The following is an 18394-nucleotide window of genomic DNA, read 5'->3' as shown; positions in this document are numbered from 1 at the left end:
AGTATTTTTATTTAAGCAAGGAACTTCCAATTACTTAATATCCTTTGCATTGGGATTCCATTATTTCATATAATATATACTTTTTTTTTAAAAAGTTTTTTATTTAAATTTTAAACTTAATACAATTAGAAGAGAAGTAAAGGTATAGTAAAGAATAAAGATGAGAGAGAGGGGGGGGCAAGGTACAAAATGACATATCCATTACATTATATAATATATACTTTAAAGAGTTGTGTCTTGATCAGAAAGGAATCTGGAAGTTACCGTTCTTATAATGATAGAATAAAGGGAACGTTGTTTTTTTAACACACTGGGCCAGTTACTGTAATCCTTGTATCCTCTACAGGAAAATACCACATTGTATAATGAGAATAGGGGTTATGAGAGCTTCTATGACCATATAAAGCAGGAGGCTTAAAGGCAAGTACTTTTATTTAGGCCAGGAATGCCCATATAAATTAAGCTGGCCACAAAGATGAAGTCGTACAAAACAAAAGTTCTTCTGAATTCCGGACCGTGTGTGGATCGTCCCGAGATTTTTTCATACTGTGGAGATTGGTCGTTTAGTCAATCAGTCAGGTTAGAAGCTTTCTGTCAGCTAACGATAAAATGTATTGCGACAGTGGGCGACTGTCTCTGCTATTTGTCATCATAACTTTCGTCTGATTGCCGTCACGGCCAGTATATTGTCTGATTTGTACTTTTATTATTTTATTGAATCTGAATCGTTAGTGTAGGTCGGAAGAGTGCGACAATCGATCCTTCATCAGATACAAGACTAAAATCTGCACGTCTTTAACCTTATGCTTAGCATTGGGATTACATTTCATATAATACACATCTGTGATAAAAATGACGTTTATTTCACTGTTCTTATTTACTGAAAAGCAGTTGTTTAGATGAGCCGTAGCAGGCTATTGTTAGGCTAGAGGCTGGATACAGAGAGAGAGCTGATTGAGGCCCTGCTGAAAAGGAAAAGGAGCAGAGCTGATCAGTACAGGGTCGGACTGGGGCACACCGGGCTGCTGTAGCAGGGGCCCCCCCTCCAGGTCCCATGCCGAGCCGTCCCCACCTCCGTTTCCCCTGTCGAGCAGGGTCCCTACACATGCGCACACGTTGTATTTGCCACGACCTGCCCAATAAAGGGAGGTCGCGGCATGGCGATCCAACTGGTTGATTCTGCAGGGATTGGATATTGCCCCCCCTCCTCTTGTGGGCCCCGCCGGCTCAGTCCGACCCTGTTGCTATCAGCCGCCCAACACACGACAGCCCTCACCACATTCCTGTAGTTCAGACGTGCGCTACTTAATGCTGCCGGCACATGCGCACGGATGAGATTGCATCACGCCAGGAAGTGGGACAGTTACATGTAGTCGTGTTACGCTGACGCATGACACGCAACAAGATCTGTCCAGCCAGCTGTCATTTCCGATGAGGTGACCGGGTCCCCTCCACTACTGCAGGACCTCCGGTGCCATTTGCCAGGCTGAGTTGCAGAGTGAAGGGCAGGTGTGCGGGCTGTTAAACGGGTGGGTGGGCTGTCAAACGGGTGGGTGGGCCTGGAGCTAGTGGGGACAGTGGTACAACTCACACAGCGGCTGGCACATGATGCATTGCGCCACCAATGGAATTAGAGGGCCTCCTATGATTGTGTCAGAACAACATGAAACGCGCAAGGCTTCAGATGATTGTCCAATAAAGTATTTTCCATTTTATTACTTTTGGTCTGACCTGGTAATATGGTTCCCAGTGTGCCATATGCCCTTTATTTTGTGTTGCTAAACGAACAGAGTTAGGAGCCCGGGCCAGAGTTAGAGGTAGAAGAGGTATGTACCTAGGGTCCCAGCACCCCCCACCACAACCACTGGGTAAATAGTAAAATAATACAACTTGTTTCTAAGAAATATACATTCCTATTGTAAATTAATTATCCCCCACTATAAATATGTGGTTTTACTGTTTATGGCAGGTGAGTGGTAAAGTACAAAGCACACTTGCTGTAGAAAGCAAAGGTCAGTGCTAGTTCTGTGCGTATCTAACAATTATTAGCTAGAGTTAACCGACTAGCAACAAATCATTTCTTGTTACATTATTTTCTAGCTCTAAAGCTGTGCTACCTTGTGTTTTAGAGCACCATTGTTAGGTGTAATATTACTGTTTGTTGTGGGTTTTACATACCTTGTTGTTGAGAAATGTGCACAATTTCTGGGTCGGTAAGGCATATTAAAAGTCAAAATACCACTTTCCCCTTTATTCTAAGATGACTAGGGTTCAGATAGCTTTATAGCATTACTATATTTCCGGTATAGAAATTATACTTATAATAACTATTAAAGTATAAAAAGTATTTGGTCAGGACATTAATGTTCAAAAGTACAGATTCATCCAGAAATGTCCATGTGTGGTTTTTTTTGCAATATTCACCAAGGTGAATTCAATACATTGACAATATCAAAACATTCTGTTCATTAAACTTTACATTCATAAAATAATCCTCCATTTGCAGCAATTCCAGCTTTGCAAACTATAGCATTTAATATGGGGAAATTTCATCCTACACCTTCTGTAGCTCTTCCCAAATGTGCAACTGACCTTTTTCTCTGACTTTAGTCGGACACTATGGGGCAAATTCACTAAAGGGCGAAGTGATTAAGCTGGTGAAAAATCGCTAGTGAAGGAGATAGACTCTAACACTACTTCGCACTCTAACGCCAAGCGAATTTTTGCTCTGGCGAATGGACGTAACTATGCAAATTCACTAATATGCGGATTTTACTGAACGTTACTTATTGCGCCAGACTTGCCTTCGCCACCTCAGACCAGGCAAAGTGCAATAGTAGATAGGACTGCCTCAAAAAAAAAATTGAAAATGTTTCTAAGTCCCAAAAAACACTGGCGACTTTCAGTTTTTTAGGGTGATAGGCTGCAAAAGAGCGTAATTTTTTTAGGGTACCCAGCTTCCTCCCTACATTTCCTAACATATGGCACATAAACTATACACTGGGCTCATGTGTAGGGCAATATAACAACTTTCATTAAGGTTCCCTGGGTTTGTGTAGTGTAATTTATTTCCTGCAACATATATTTAAATATAACTTCCCGCCGTATGCAAATTAGCCAACGATATGCACCTTCGCTTTACTTCCCGAATTAACGCTAGTGAAAATTTGGCATCGTTCGGCGCCCTGGAAGCAACTTCACATTTTAATGAATTAGCGCTGTGCTGGCGAATTTTCGCCTGGCGATGTGAGCCAGCGGAGGTTAGCGAATTTGCCCCTATCTCTTGATGGTGTTGTGGTCTGGTGATTGTGCTGGCCAGCCCATCAAATACAGTATCTGGTCTAACTGTTTCTTCCCAAATAGGTTTTGCATAAATAAGAATTGTTGTCCTGTTTCTTGGTGACAAAGGCAGACCATAATATGACATTGTAAAAAAATCCACATTTATGGGTGATTACAAACCTTTAAATGCCAGCACCTAGGGCAGCTAGTGGTCAACCCAGATCTCACCCTAAACTTCAAACTGGACTTTCATGTTTAATAGAGAAAAAGGCATTACCCCCAAATCTCATTTTCAGTATGGGCTCTCATAGACATGCCAGCCTCGCTCTTTGTGAACCACTTATCTAAGAATTACAAAACAAAAAACATTTATGGGACCTGTTATCCAGAATGCTTGGGACCTGGGGTTTTCCGGATAAAGGGTCTTTCCTTAATTTGGATCTTCATTTTCATACTAGAAAATCATTTAAACATTAAATAACACAATTAGGCTGGTTTTGCTTTCAATAAGGATTAATTAATTATATCGTAGTTTGGAGCAACTGTTTTATTATTACTGAGAAAAAGGAACTCATTTTTAAAAATGTGGATTATTTGATTGTAATGGAGCCTTTCCGTAAGTCGGCTCTTTCTGGATAACTGGTTCCCGGATAACAGATCCTATACCTGCACAGAAACCAGTAAATAATTTTCTAGAGAAATTTGCTTTTCTTTTGTGTTCATTCCATTTCTACAGTTTTTAAATACTTATAAAGAAGAAGAGAATATAAAGAACAGATATCTTTTTCTAAGTATAAAATATGTAAACTAGTGTGTTACAAGCTATATTTCTGCTTGCAAAGGATGATTATTACTCTACTATAGAGATAACTCAAGGGGTAGCCATTTCAAATGTCTGAACATGTGTTTGGTTATAAAATAAGGCCTTGCGATAGATAAAGGTGTTGACAGTTCATTACCGATATTCAGTAATATTGCAGAAAGATAAACATGATGCACAGTAGTACCAGACCAATCAGATATAGGAATATTGGCAGGATAAGCAGAGAAAAATGCTGCATGGCTTAATAGAATAAAAGAGATGACAGAGCAGGAAGTGTTTTATCTTTCATGTCCTATGGTTTTGTTCCATTGTGTTATTTTTAACTGTTAATATTAGAAGAGAGTAAAGATCAGCTCCAAACAGTCCTTCTGCAACTGATTCTACAGTCTATGTACAATGTCCCAATGTTTATTTGCTTAATCTCTCTAAATATTTGCAGCTTTCCCTGTATTCAAATCCTGTGCAAAAAGCCAAATATGTTGAAGACAAACAGACACAGATAGAAGAGGGAGTTTTGTGGCTCAGACAGGCTGTAGCGCCATATAGAAGCTGGTGGCAGGTAATGTCGTACACACTGGGTGCTACACCATAATTGGACTTATTGATGAACTGAACCTTACAATTTGCAGCTTCTACTTTTCTAACCAATAGAACGTTTCTGTGTAACCTCCATGTCCTTTAATTACAACACAGTTGACTTTATGGACTTTTGATCACTGTCATTTACTGGACCTTATACAGTAATTTGCGTGTCAGTGTTCATTTCAGATCAATTCCATTATTCAAGTGCTAACATACACAATTTGCCTGGGTGAGCTCTTTTTCCTGCTCTCCCTGCCGACTTCCGGCTTTCTTTTTTTATAGCCGCACGCCCTATGGTTGACCACTACTACCCAAAACTTCTTTAATGCTCCTAATGCCACAGATCTACAAGGGCTGTATATTGATTGTGTGAAATCACATGCATGGGCACTAGCAAAGCTGCCAGCCTAAACCTGGTGAGTTTACTGAATTAGATGGTAATGCTATTAATAATGCCTCACACTGGAAACGGTGCAGTTCCCACTACTATACTGCAAATCGCATGTGATAATACAAAAACTGTCCATATTAGCCACATGCAGCAGAGCTACTAAGTGGGCACCTGTAATGACTTTTGGGAAAACTCCCTTAAGTCATAAATAAACCTTATATTTGGTACAAGTATAGGATCCGTTATCCGGAAACCAGTTATACAGAAAGTTCAGAATTACGGAAAGGCATAGACTCCATTATAATCAAACAATCCATATTTAAAAAATGATTTCCTTTTTCTCTGTAATAATAAAACAGTACCTTGTACTGGATCCCAACTAAGATATAATTAATCCTTATTGGAAGCAAAACCAGCCTATTGGGTTTATTTAATGTTTACATGATTTTATAGTAGTCGCAAGGTATGAGGATTCAAATTATTATCCCGAGCTTTCTGGATAATAGGTCCCATACCTGTACTCTGCTCCCTGGATTTATTTTTAATTTAGAAAGGTATTTCTTATTGATCCCCTAGTTTGCATTTAGCACCATTTTTGTGGGTGCACTTATACTTTGGGATTGGCTGTTTTCAGAAAATACATGTTGTTAATTAACAAAAAACAAATTTCAGGTTTGCTCAGAAACATTGTACACTTGTAGCTGGGACACTAAATCCATCAATTTATTTACTGACTTTGCAACCAAATAGTGGCCTTGTCAGGAAACAGTTTATAGACCACAGGTATGGCAACCAATGGCTCCTAGAATTGTATATTACAGTTCCCAGGAGCTTATATGCACATATGGATAAAATTAGGTCGTGCTTTCACATCGATAAAATCCCATGATTCAGTGAGTTTGTGATTTTCTTTCACATTGGAGTTCGATTAGTTTTTTTTTCACTTTGGCCATTTGATTTGATATTAGTTGATGTATAGTCACCTAAACTGAATATTTGTAATGTTTAATGAGTAACAGTATTATCTGGGGAAAACAAGTCTATGTAAACATAATGAACAATCTGCAATAGTGAATGTGCCAAACTGAGATCCTATTAACTTACATTAGTAGCATAAGCTTGTCTGTACTGACAGGGCCAGTTTTAAGTTTGGGTAAAAAAAAAAGACATTTTCTGTGGATCCCCATTATCCTAGAGCTCCTTTGTTGAGAAAACATAGCAAAAACTGCAGAAAATAAGTCTTAATAATCAGTATTTTCATGATGATTGCCTAGATGCTGTCCTCATCTGATGGGCTTGTAACAATCTCGTTATCAGGAACCTTGTTCAGCGATAGTACCTTAGTACGTAAGCGAGGTACCAGCAGGGAACTAGAGAAGACGTAGTCAGAGTCAGGCGAAGGGTTCAAGGCAGGTGGCAGAAATCGTAGTCAAGGGTCGGGCAGAAGTCAAAACCAGGAATTCAACTGGAACCAGCTTGGGCAATTTCCAGAATGGAGACTGGCCTTTTAAAAGAGATTTGGCACCAATTTTCAAATTCGGCCCCTCTTCGTGACGTCATGAGGCCGGCGTCACAGAGGCCTGGAACCCGGAAGTGCACGCACTGCGCACCAATCTCCGAGAGATGCGCCGGGAGGTAAGAGAAGCCGGCTATCTCCCGGCGCATCTTACAGGGCTACTGCAAGCCCCAGTGTATGATCATCCAAATGTGGCCCATAGGTGACCAAAACAAACCCAGATCGACTCATATGGCAATTTGGCAGTACAGTATATGGCCAGCTTTCATCATTTCATTTTGTGAGGTTTAGATGGCCTTTACTTTATATTTCTTTATAATTTGTAACTGTGCAAATTACTTTTTATATTTCATTATTTCCCTTATTTGAAAACTTATTAGAAAACCCTCATATTAAAGGCCACTCCCAGAGCATATGGGAAAAAGCATAAATGAAAGATACTTGAGGCACAATCAACTTCCCAAATTTCATCATTTAGCTCCAGGGTATCTCCACACCATTTCTGGTTGACTATAGTCAGCAAATTAGAATTGACATAAGTATAGTAATATAAATGTAAGTTAAACTGACATAATCTGCACAGGAACATTAGTAGTTCATTTAATTAGCCTGTGGGGAAATTGGGACTGGACAATCATTTTTAAAAGTGCCTGCCTTTCTCCATCTTGTTCTGTCCCTTCTTTACCTCAGAACTGTGAAATCTACAACATATGATGAATTGTGAATTGCTGAACCGCTGTATTGCACTGTTTGTAGGGACATATGAATTTCTGAAGGTTGTTCCTCCAGGTTTCAACCCAAGGCTGGGCTTGATTGGATTTGCTGGAATTGTTGGTCTGTTCCTTGCTAGAGGTTGGTATGGCACAAAGTCTCTGGTGTTTTACAATTTGATTTTATGTGTAAACTAAACTCACAATATGCAGAATTGACACTATTTGTATAAACTTTTGTGATGTTAAATATCAGTATACTGAAATATGTCCTGGCAATAATCAATGAGATCATGCCAAATAATGGGTAAAAATAACTGCATACAAATTTGTAGTTTGAACTTTGCTATAGCAGTTAGTTGTCGGCACAAGGTACAGGTATTGGACCTGTTATCAGAATGCTGGGGACCTGGGGCTTTCTGGATAACAGATCTTTCCTCAATTTGGATCTTCATACCCTAAGGGGCACATTTACTAATGGTCGAAGTAAAATCCTTTGACTTCTAATACCGAAGTCGAAGGATTTACTGCATTTCCTATGATCGAACAATCCAAGGTAAAAACGATCGAACGATTAAATCCTTCGAACCGAACGTTTCGAAAGATTTTAATCCATCAACCGAACGATTTTCCTTCGATCAGAAATTTGTTAGAAAGCCTATGGGACCTTCCCCATAGCCTAACATTGATGTTCGGTAGGTTGTAGGTGGCAAAGTAGTTGGTCGGAGTTTTTTTTAAAGAGACTGTACTTCGACTATCGAATGGTCGAATAGTCAAACGATTTTTAGTTCGATTCAAAGTCTTGGTCGAAATAGCCAATTCGATGGTCGGAGTAGCCAAAAAAAACATGAAATAAACCCAATAGGCTGGTTTTGTTTCCAATAGTATGTCACAAGAAGTGTTTGTAGCAGCCAAGGGGAATTGCTGCAGACATTTAGGGGCACATTTACTAAGGGTCGAATTTGAAGTTAAAAAACTTTGAAATTCGACCATCGAATTTGGTACTTCAATAGTCAAAGTATTTTTTCGATCGAAAACGGGCGTTTTCGATCGAAGTAAAAATCGTTCGATCTATTAAAATTGTTCGAATCGAACGATTTTACAAAAAAATACTTTTAACTTAGCCAAACACTCAGAAAGGTTATAGGAGGTCCCCCATAGGCTAAACAGCAATGTAACAGGATTAAGGTGGAAAAGTGTCGAATTCAGTAGTCAAGACAGTAATTCGATTTTCGAATGGTTGAATTAGTGAAGTATTTTCCATTCGAATTTTGGCCTATTCGAAAATTCACTTCGATCCTTAGTAAATGGGCCCCTTACAGTTATTGGTCCCTGGATGATAACCAGACATATTTTGATTGCAAGGCAGTTTATGTACGTCTCTCAGTAGAAAGCATGTCATATACAGACACTGGACTGTTGTGCAAGAATGCCTTTAAGGGTGTTTTGGATTCACAATCTCTTTTTTTTTTTACATACCTTTAGTTTGTTATAGAATGGCTAATTCTAAGCAACTTTTCGTTTGGTATTCATGTTTTCTTTTTTTATAGTTTTGGAATGATTTGCCTACTTCTTTTGACTTTTTCCAGCTTGGGGGTCGCTGATCTTATGTCAAAAACAAATGTATTGTTATTGCTACTTTTTACTACAAATCTTTCTGTTCTGGCCCTGCTGTCCTATTCATATTCCAGTTTCTTATTCAAATCTGGTTGCTGGGGTAATTTGGACCCTAGCAACCAGATGGCTGAAATTGCAAAATGGAGAACTGCTGAACAAAAAGCTAAATAACAAAAAATACTGCAATTGCAATTTATCTCCGAATACCACTTAAAGTTGAATTTAAAGGTGAACTGCCCATTTATAAGCAATGAAAAACAGCAGCACTCCTGTAACTTGTAAATCTTCACTCAAGTGACAAAGGAAAATAACATTCCTTCCAGGAGCGTCACTAGAGGGGGCGGCGGGCCCTGGTGCGTGACGAGCAGCCGGGCCCCGCCCCCCTCCGTACGGGCGCATTTGGCCGGCTTTGTCAGTGGCGCGTGAGCTGCCGGGGGGCCCCGAGGGGGTGCGGGCCCTGGCCCGCTCGCACCCCCTGCTCCCCCGGTATTTCCGCCACTGATTCCTTCTCTTTCACAAGATACCAGAATGCTGCTGTTTTCCATTGTTCAGAAGTCAGTGTGCACCCTGAGGCTGCAAATAACCTACTTTCCACTGTGTAACACACTATTTTGTTTGTCTCTTGGTTTTTTGTTTTTTTTAAGCTCTCAGACCAGTCACTACCTCAGAAACACAACAGGCTTTTAGAAGTGGAAAAAAACAGCAAAGAAAAAGCCTCTCCCCACATTCCTTTATTGAGGGAGGTGCATTTTTTCCAGTCTAAGTTGGATACAAACAGGGGGCTATTTAATAAACTCCGAATGGAAAAATAATGAAAAATTCGTGATTTTTCTTTTTTTTATAAAACCAGACTTTTAAAAAAAAAATCACGAATTTTTCAGAATTTATTAAACCCCGAGGATGGAAAAGTCCAAATCTGAAAATTCGGCATCTAAAGCTGGCCATAGATGTAAAGATTTTTAAAAGATCCAATCGTTATCGTGAGACCACGATTATCTCGAAATGATTGTTTAAATGAACGATGTGTCCATCAAGTAAAAAGACCAGTTCAGGCGATATTGCCAGCAAAACTGAAGAGTAGCTGCCTACTTGGCCCTGCAAACATAGATAGATTGTACTGGGACGATAAAGATTTTTTATACCTGGCCGATCAATTTTCTGACAGATGTTGGACGAAAAATCGTAAGATGTACGATCGTTCAAATCCCACTAACCGCACAATGATTTAGAAGGATTGGTCGGACTTCTCTAAAATCGGTCGTTCGGCAAGAAAAATCTTTGCGTCTATGGGGACCATTAGACCTATCGAGGTTGCATATAAGTCAAAGGGAGAAGTCCCAATGATTTTTTGATGTGTGCTGGTTTTTTGGTAATACCCTGAAGTTTTCGAGCAAATTTCTGAGTTTTCGGGTGAAAAATATAAAAAAAACCATGAAATTCGGATGAAAAATCACCCTCAGTGGCCAGGAGGGATCCGTGAGAGACAGAAGAAGGTGGCAATGTGGCTCTCCTTCCATCTTAGAACCGCGGCCCGGTGCAGTATTCATTGAAAAGGAGCACCAGCCCAGGTTATCAGGTAAATAATTATAATTACTAAATTGGTAAGACCCCCCCCATGATGATATTCTTTTGCTTTTCATTTAGTAGTTTGTGTGTTGCCATATTCTATTCTGGAACATCAGGATGTTGTAATTCTCTGGAAACTGATACAAACATAGTTTCATGCAATAAGTCTGATGTAGAAATGTCAGTAAATCAAAATAGTAAAGGAAGGAGAACTCCAGCAGACTCTCTGCAAAACTTTTATTCCAAGTATTCCACAAACAGAAATAAAAGTTTTGCTGAGAGTCTGCTGGAGTTCTCCTTCCTTTACTATTTTGATTTACTGATACAGTGGAGTTGTTGGCACAGAGCAACTTAATTGGAAGCAGAACATTCAATTCCTCATCAGCTGTACAGATCACCATCAACCCTTTAGGGCAGGACTACATGCGCGATTCCGCTGCGATCCGACGTAATGTGCAAAATCGCAGGCGTCGCGGGGGATGCGATGGAAATAAGGTAAGTAATTCAATTGTCGCATCGTGTCGCAGCATTGATGCGACACGACTGTCGGATGCAGACGATGCACTCTGCATCTGCATCAGACAGTCGTGTCGCATCAACAATGCAACACTATCCAACACTGCCATTACTTACCTTGTTTCCGTCGCCTGTGATTTTGCGCAGCACGGCGGATCGCGGTGAAATCGGCCGTGTAGTCCTGCCCTTACTGATGTAGAAATGTCTTGCTATTATGTGACTGATAATAACTTCAGATTTTTAGTATAATATTAATACATGCCCAGGCAGTTTACCCAGTTTGGACCATTCTGTTCAATAATCTGGCCTTGTCCAACACAGTACGGGTTCATTTTAGAGATTATCCACTGACTCCTCAATTTGCACCTAGTCAGTCCAAGATTAATATTTTGTCTGCTAGTATCGCATCTTATGAATGTGAAGTGAAATGAGCAATGTCTCTTTCTCAGTTTTTCCAGATCCACTTGACCGGCTCTTTTATTTGTATAAACTGAATAATAAGTGTTTGTAACTGTAGGAAGTCAGCCAAAGTAACCAGCACGTGGCGCTGTTGCAAAATTGTCTTGGAGAAAAAATATAATGGAAAATTGCAAAAGTACTTAGTAGAGAGCTCACTAAAGGTAATGTCCACTCAAAAAAAACAACTTTTTTTTTTTGCCTAATAAAAGCAAGACATAATTCTGAGCTAATTTGCAATATTCATTCATTACAAATTTTCTCTAGTTATTTGTATATGTATTGCTATTGAAAGCAGTGTTTGTTCCTTTCTGTTCTCTGGTGGCTCAGGCTGTTAAAACAATATAAGACAAGGTAGCTGATTAACAGACCTGTCTTTGCTGGGGGACCAAGACTTTTGCAACATTGTTTAAAAAATAACAAACATGAGTTAAACAGAGGCTGCTGTCAATAGCAATTGTTTTTACAAATAACCTCAAAAGCACTGACCATTATTAATGTAGTTTGGAAAGTTGCTTAGAATTATGTTTTCTTTTATTAGGGAAATTTTTATTTTGGGTTGACTTGCCGTTTACATTTTTCTCCAGCGTTTACATACCCATTAATCGTGGCTATATCTGACTCGTTGGATCTGTTAGATATGCATGCTGTTACATTGCTGCTGGTTGTTTGCAGATGGGAGGAGATTATCATACATCTTGAGTTAGGGGCTGAATTAAGAATACTTGAGCTTTCAGGTTCCTTAACTCTTGTGTGTTTTCTTCATTAAAAAAAAAACAAAAAACACCAGATTTACAGGAAGCTGAGGTATTCGGATGAAGAAACCATGTAAGGTTTTATCACCCCAAGGCTCGTGTATTTAATACTTAAGGAATTCTCAAGAAGTTGGTTACATTGAGCTGTAATATTTTTCTAGATCATCATTCTGACACCTCATGCTCCCTATTCTAATAATGAAATGTGAAAAAGCCGTTAGCAGGTGGATAAATGAAAGGAGAGCAGAAATGTAGACTGCAAATATTGTGCCTGTCAGAATAATTTGTCTTGATTCTTATGTTTCAAAAGGAGTTGCTTTGAAGGTTGTGTCACTGCATCAGTATAAGAAATGATTGTTTGTTTTCCACACTTTGCATTTATCAAAGTTCTTTAACTTTAAATAAATAAATAAATAAATAAAGGAATTATGATTTTTGCATTCAATTTGTGTTTTCATTATTCCATTAGCCATATCATGATTTCCTGGGTGGTTTCAGTAAGTGATCTCACTCAATCTTTAAAGAACTAGTAAGACCAAAATTGAATTTTACATTTGATCTGTCATACTATTTACGTTTAAATGTATCATGTATTTCTTAGAAATTCTACGTTTATGTGAACATCCCTGGTCTTGCTAGTTCTTTACATTACAATCTGTTTATTAACACTTTCAAATAGAATAGAAGTTTTCTTTTTTTTTTTTTCCTTTGCTTTTACCAAGAGGGAGCCCATATAAAGGGCAATGTCTTCCCATTTTTAGCAGATTGTATAGATGGGTGATTAGCTTGTGGGTCATTAGTCCTGCCGCTACTATCCTGCTTATTGTATGTTTGTTATTATTTTTGTTCTAATCCCTACATTTTTGTTGTGTTGCCAACATATGATCCACCCGTTGTAATAACGTGAATTTCTAACCCTATTCCACAGGGCCACATACACTGAACACCTGTATTACATACAAATATATTGACCAATACAAGAAATGGAGAGCCTTTCCCAGTAGTGCTTTCAGTTAAATTTTGATATTTCTTTGGGCTTTAGGCGCCACCTTTTTGTATTTTGACGTAGGACTGCCACATTCTAATTTAAGTTTAATTAGTTATACTCCCTTCCATAGAAACTGAATTTTTTTTTAAAGGTGAATTTTTTTATTGGTTTTAACAACACAAACAAACAATTACAATACATTATCTGGTAGAATGACAGAATGACATTGGATTGGTGTTGGGTCAATGGTAACCTTATACAGACAGGAGAATACAGTCACTTATAGATGCAAAGGTTGGTATAGTGATGTACGAGGCTGGTGGTGTAAGTCAGGTATATATACTTAAATAATTCTCCAAAGGCATGCTTATAAGTAAAACATATAGTTTATTACATCAAAGTATTAAACATTAGAAAAACCCTAACGCGTTTCATGCTTACCTAGCACTTAGTCATAGGCAAAATGCTAGGTAAGCATGAAACGCGTTAGGTGCTCTAAGGGGTTTTTCTAATGTTTTTTAATACTTAGATGTAATAAAACTATATGTTTTACTCATAAGCATGCCTTAGGAGAATTAAGTATATATGGTTGTACCTCTGTTTGGTCACTAGAGGGCTCCGGCATGCTAAAGATTGATGTTTATTGACCTCTACTTCTAGGTTGATTAATATAGTGTAAGTCAGGTAGCCTCATATTTAGAAGGATAGTTTAGGTATCCAGGGGGTCCAGTTCCCCCAAATCTTGCCAAATTTATCTCATAGGTTAATTTTATTACAGGAAGGACATTGTCTATAAACCTTTTCCAGAAGGCTAGGGTGGGGGTGGGGGTTCTCCTCATCCAGTGCATAACCAATGTTTTCTTAGCATAAAACATGAGCGTACATAACCAGATCCTGGCTGTTTAATTGGGCAATACCTCATCTATCACCCCTAACATGCAGACTGTTGGGTCCACTATCTATGGCATGCCCAATTCGTTTGCTAAGGTCTCCATTACTTTAAACCAGAAATCTAGAATGGGGGGGACATATGGAGAAAGTTGGCCCCAGGAGAATTGCACCATGGGCAGAGATCATCTGGTCTCCTTCCAAATGTCTTCAGTTTGAAAGGAGTTATGTATGTTTAGCGGAGGAATTTATACTGTATGAGTCTATCTTTTATTGAGATTAGACTGGTGTAGGCATTGTCTGTGGCTTCCTCCCATTGTTCGTGATCAAGTCCCAGGAACTGAATTATTTAAAATCCAGTTATGCATATTGTGAATAAATATGAAGCTACAAAATCATTTGAAGGGCATGTTGATGTTCTACAGTATATGGTATACCTATAGGCACACAACAGCCCACTACATAAAAGTTTTCATTTTTTCCCCTCCTGTACCCTTAATACTTTACTTTTGATATCATTTTAATGGGTGGCACAGCCAAATACCTGCTCTTGTTTTCATTTGATGGATGGAATGACGGTTAAGGCAAATCTGTCCACCCCCCTCCAACATCAATTGTTTAGAAGTAGACTGTGGGGTCTTTTTGTTTTATTAGTCCAAACTGGTGGTCGTAGGCTTGAAAATCTAGGCCTTTTGTGAATCCGCTATTTATAATAGAGTTTGATCCCATTATTGAAAGAAGGAATGTACAATTCTTGCTTGTGCTGCATCTTAGGCAGTGGCGTAGTATATTAAGTGAGCTCTATCACTGATATGGCAGTTATGCGTTGCGTGGTTCATTGCATTATGTTGCAGAGCAAATCTGTTCTAATACCGGCTGCGTGATTACAATGATTCAAGATGTGCCTAATTATGTGTTCATGGTTTGAGGAAATGCTGTAATTTATTTATTTTAAGATTAGCAGCACTACAGAGGTTTATATGCAAGTTAGCTTGGCAGTGCTATTGCACACATCTGTATCCTGCTGGACAAAATTCTAAGCACATTTGAAGGCATTTCCCATTGAGTGTAGCTAGCACAACACCTATCCACCTAATGGTCATGTAGCATAAAACTTCAGTTTCGCTTTAAATCCCCACTGACTTGCATTCCCTGTGCAACCCTCCAGCCCGTCAGCTTATTGCCATGTCTCTAGGCAAGCAGGACCCCTTTCTAGAAGGAGGGCTGTACCATTAGTAGGTAAGTGGAGGGGTTGCAAAGGGAGCTATAAATTCTGTTGCTGGGATTGGCACAGCTGCGTTATGTCAATATAGTTTTGTGTTACTCTGATAGTTGCTTTATTAGCAAGCAAATAATAAGACACAATCACTTTCTTGTCCCTTAAGGGGTGAGGATTTTCCTGCAGCATTTAAACAAAAGATGAAATTCGCCCATCTAACCCTAGACTAGTACAATATTTATATAATGTTCTGTTCTTTGTATTTTTGTCTTCATGCTTGTTAGGGATGCACCGAATCCTGGTTCGGGATTTGGCCGTTTTCAGCAGGATTCGGATTCAACCAAATCCTTCTGCCTGTCTGAACTGAATCCAAATCCTAATTTGCATAATGCAAATTAGGGCAGGAGGGTAATCGTGTGACTTTTTGTCACATAAACAAGGAATAAACATTTTTCCCCTTCCCACCCCTAATTTGCAAATGCCAAAAGTTGAGGTTCAGGTTGGCCGTATTCGTCCGAATCTTTCTGCCATTCGGGGGGTTAGGCCACCTCCAAAATATGGATTCGTGCATCCCTAATGCGTGTCCCAGATGCCCAATAAATGCATTTCTTCTATTAAATTGTTGTTCACCTATTGTAGTTAACTTCTAGTATGATGTAGAGGTGATATTCTGAGGACACATTTGGCAATTAGTTTTGCATTTTTTATCATTTGTGGGGTTTTTGAGTTATTAGCCTTTTATTCAGCAGCCTCTCCCAGTTTGCAGTTTGCAGTTTCAGTTGTCTGGTTGCCAGGTTCAAATTATCTAGCAATGATGCACTGATTTGAATAAGAGACTAGAATATGAATCAGGAGAGTAATAAAAAGTTAGCAATACAATACATTTGTAGCCTTACAGAGAGCATTTGTTTTTGGATGTGTCAATAACCCCCATCTGAAATCTGGAAAGAGGTCAGTAGTTAAATGTAAAAAAACCTATAGAAAAATAATAGATGAAGACCAATTGAAAATTCACTTAAAGAATTGGCCATGTCTATAACATTATAAACAGTTTATCTTAATGGTGAACCACCCCCTTTAAAGAAGTTTGGACAGGGTTATGTAGTCAATTGATAATGTATTATTTTCAAGCTTTTCCCGTCTAATCACCAAATTCCCTGTTGATGAACCTTGTTTTCTGTCTTATATCTGCAGTGAAAATATCTGAATCTATCGGTACTCCGCGGCAGCTGAGGCATGAGATGGAGCAAGCTCTAAACTACTTCCAAACGTCACGAGCAGCCTCTGATGGAAATGAAATCAAACCTTATCCGTTCAGCAAAACCCCAGACTTGCAGTATTCCGGAATATGGGCACAGCATGCGTTGATAGCAAAGATCCTTCTTCTTCATAAGCCTCGTGTGTGGTGGGAGCTGGAAGGTTCCCTGGATTCCTCTCCGTCTCCGATTGCCCTTGCATCGTTAACAATTTTGTCTTTTGCTGGGGGGAGAAGAACTCGGGCCTGACGGTTTGAATTTCATGCATCCTTCTAAGATTCCGATATGAATCCACGTCAAAACAGCTGGCTTGCGAAATGGCAGACATGTCTGTGCCTACGGGTCAGAATTTGCATGTCACACATAGTCATTGGTAGATATGTTTATGCTGTTGGCTGGAAGGACACGCTGATGAAACCTTTACTCCACAGAGCGATATGATATCATTAGAAAATAATGGGAGCTTATGTCGACCCTTACCCTGTCCACAAATACGGCCAGAAGGGACCTGTACCAACAGATTGAGTTAGTAAGAAAGCTCATATCAGTGTACAGCCAAATTCAAATATTTCCCTCTTAAATCTATGGTTGCTATATTGCCCAATTTCAGCTTAAAGGGCATGTAAAGGCAAAAAAAATAAAATCCCATTTTATTTTCTTTAATAAAAGAAACCTATCTCCAGTATATTTAATATACTTTAATTTAAAAATGTGTACCATTTTTATAAGAAACCTGACCGTATGCAGTGAAATTCTCCCTTCATTTACTGCTGTGGATAGGAATTGTCAGATGGTCCCTAACTGCTGAGCAAGGAAAAAAAATCATACTTATGAACAGCAGGGGGAGCCCCCGCCTTACTTCCCAGCCATGCAGAACTCAAGCAACTTTATGACGATCCCTAAGCAGCCCAGACCACCCTGAACATGTGCACAGTCTTAGTCTTGCAAAGATGTTTAACAAAGTTACAAGATGGTGACCCCCCTGTTGCCAACTTTGAAAGCATAAATTATTTGTTTGATTAGGCTTGTGGTGCAGTAAGTTCATGTTATATTTAGTATACAAAATACAGCATTTCTAGCCTTGTTCTATTTTAGACTTTACATGCCCTTTAAGTAGTAACATTGATTCCTGTATAATATATGATTCCTCGTGAGGCAACTTCGGGCGATTCGGAAAACGAATCGCCGCGTGTGATTAGCGCAGGCGATTTTTTCATTTTTAGCCAGGCGCAGAGCGAGGGGAGGCATTCGGGGAGAAATGTCGCGGCGATTAGTCGCCAGGCGACTAAATCTCCCCAAATCGCCCAGTGTGTCCCTACCCTAACAATATGAAGCAGTCCAATGGATACGTCTCTGTGATCTGCCCAGTGCCTTTAGTCCACAATAGAACTGCAGGTATCTTGTTTTGTAGGAACATTTGTCTAACCTGCCAACTTTTTTTAAAACAAGTTCAGTGCATTTTCTATATCTAACCAGCAGGGGGCTGAATTGTAATGACAGGCAGGACAGTGATTCTTACCTGAAGGTTTGAAAGCAATTTTACTCTTCTTGCCCTTATTTGACTGCTTTAGGAAGGAATCTGTAAGTAGATCAGTTACCTGTAGCACGTTTCACAGGATCAGGCTCAAAACAGAGCAGGATGAAAGCTTTGGCTTCTGCTGATAGGGATTCGGGGATTTCAGGATGGATTTTAAACATACCGACCTGCAATAATAAAAAGAGGTTTGTGGGTGCCAGGTGGTGTGTGAGAGATTTAAGACTGATAATGGTTTCTTTGCACAGAGTGATCCAACAGTTGATGATTATATAGAATGCATGGTACGTTTTTT

Source organism: Xenopus laevis, chromosome 2S (genome assembly GCF_017654675.1).
Source record: "Xenopus laevis strain J_2021 chromosome 2S, Xenopus_laevis_v10.1, whole genome shotgun sequence".
Lineage (NCBI taxonomy): Eukaryota > Metazoa > Chordata > Amphibia > Anura > Pipidae > Xenopus > Xenopus laevis.
The sequence above is the reverse complement of the archived record's forward strand: the minus strand, read 5'-3'. Positions refer to the sequence as shown.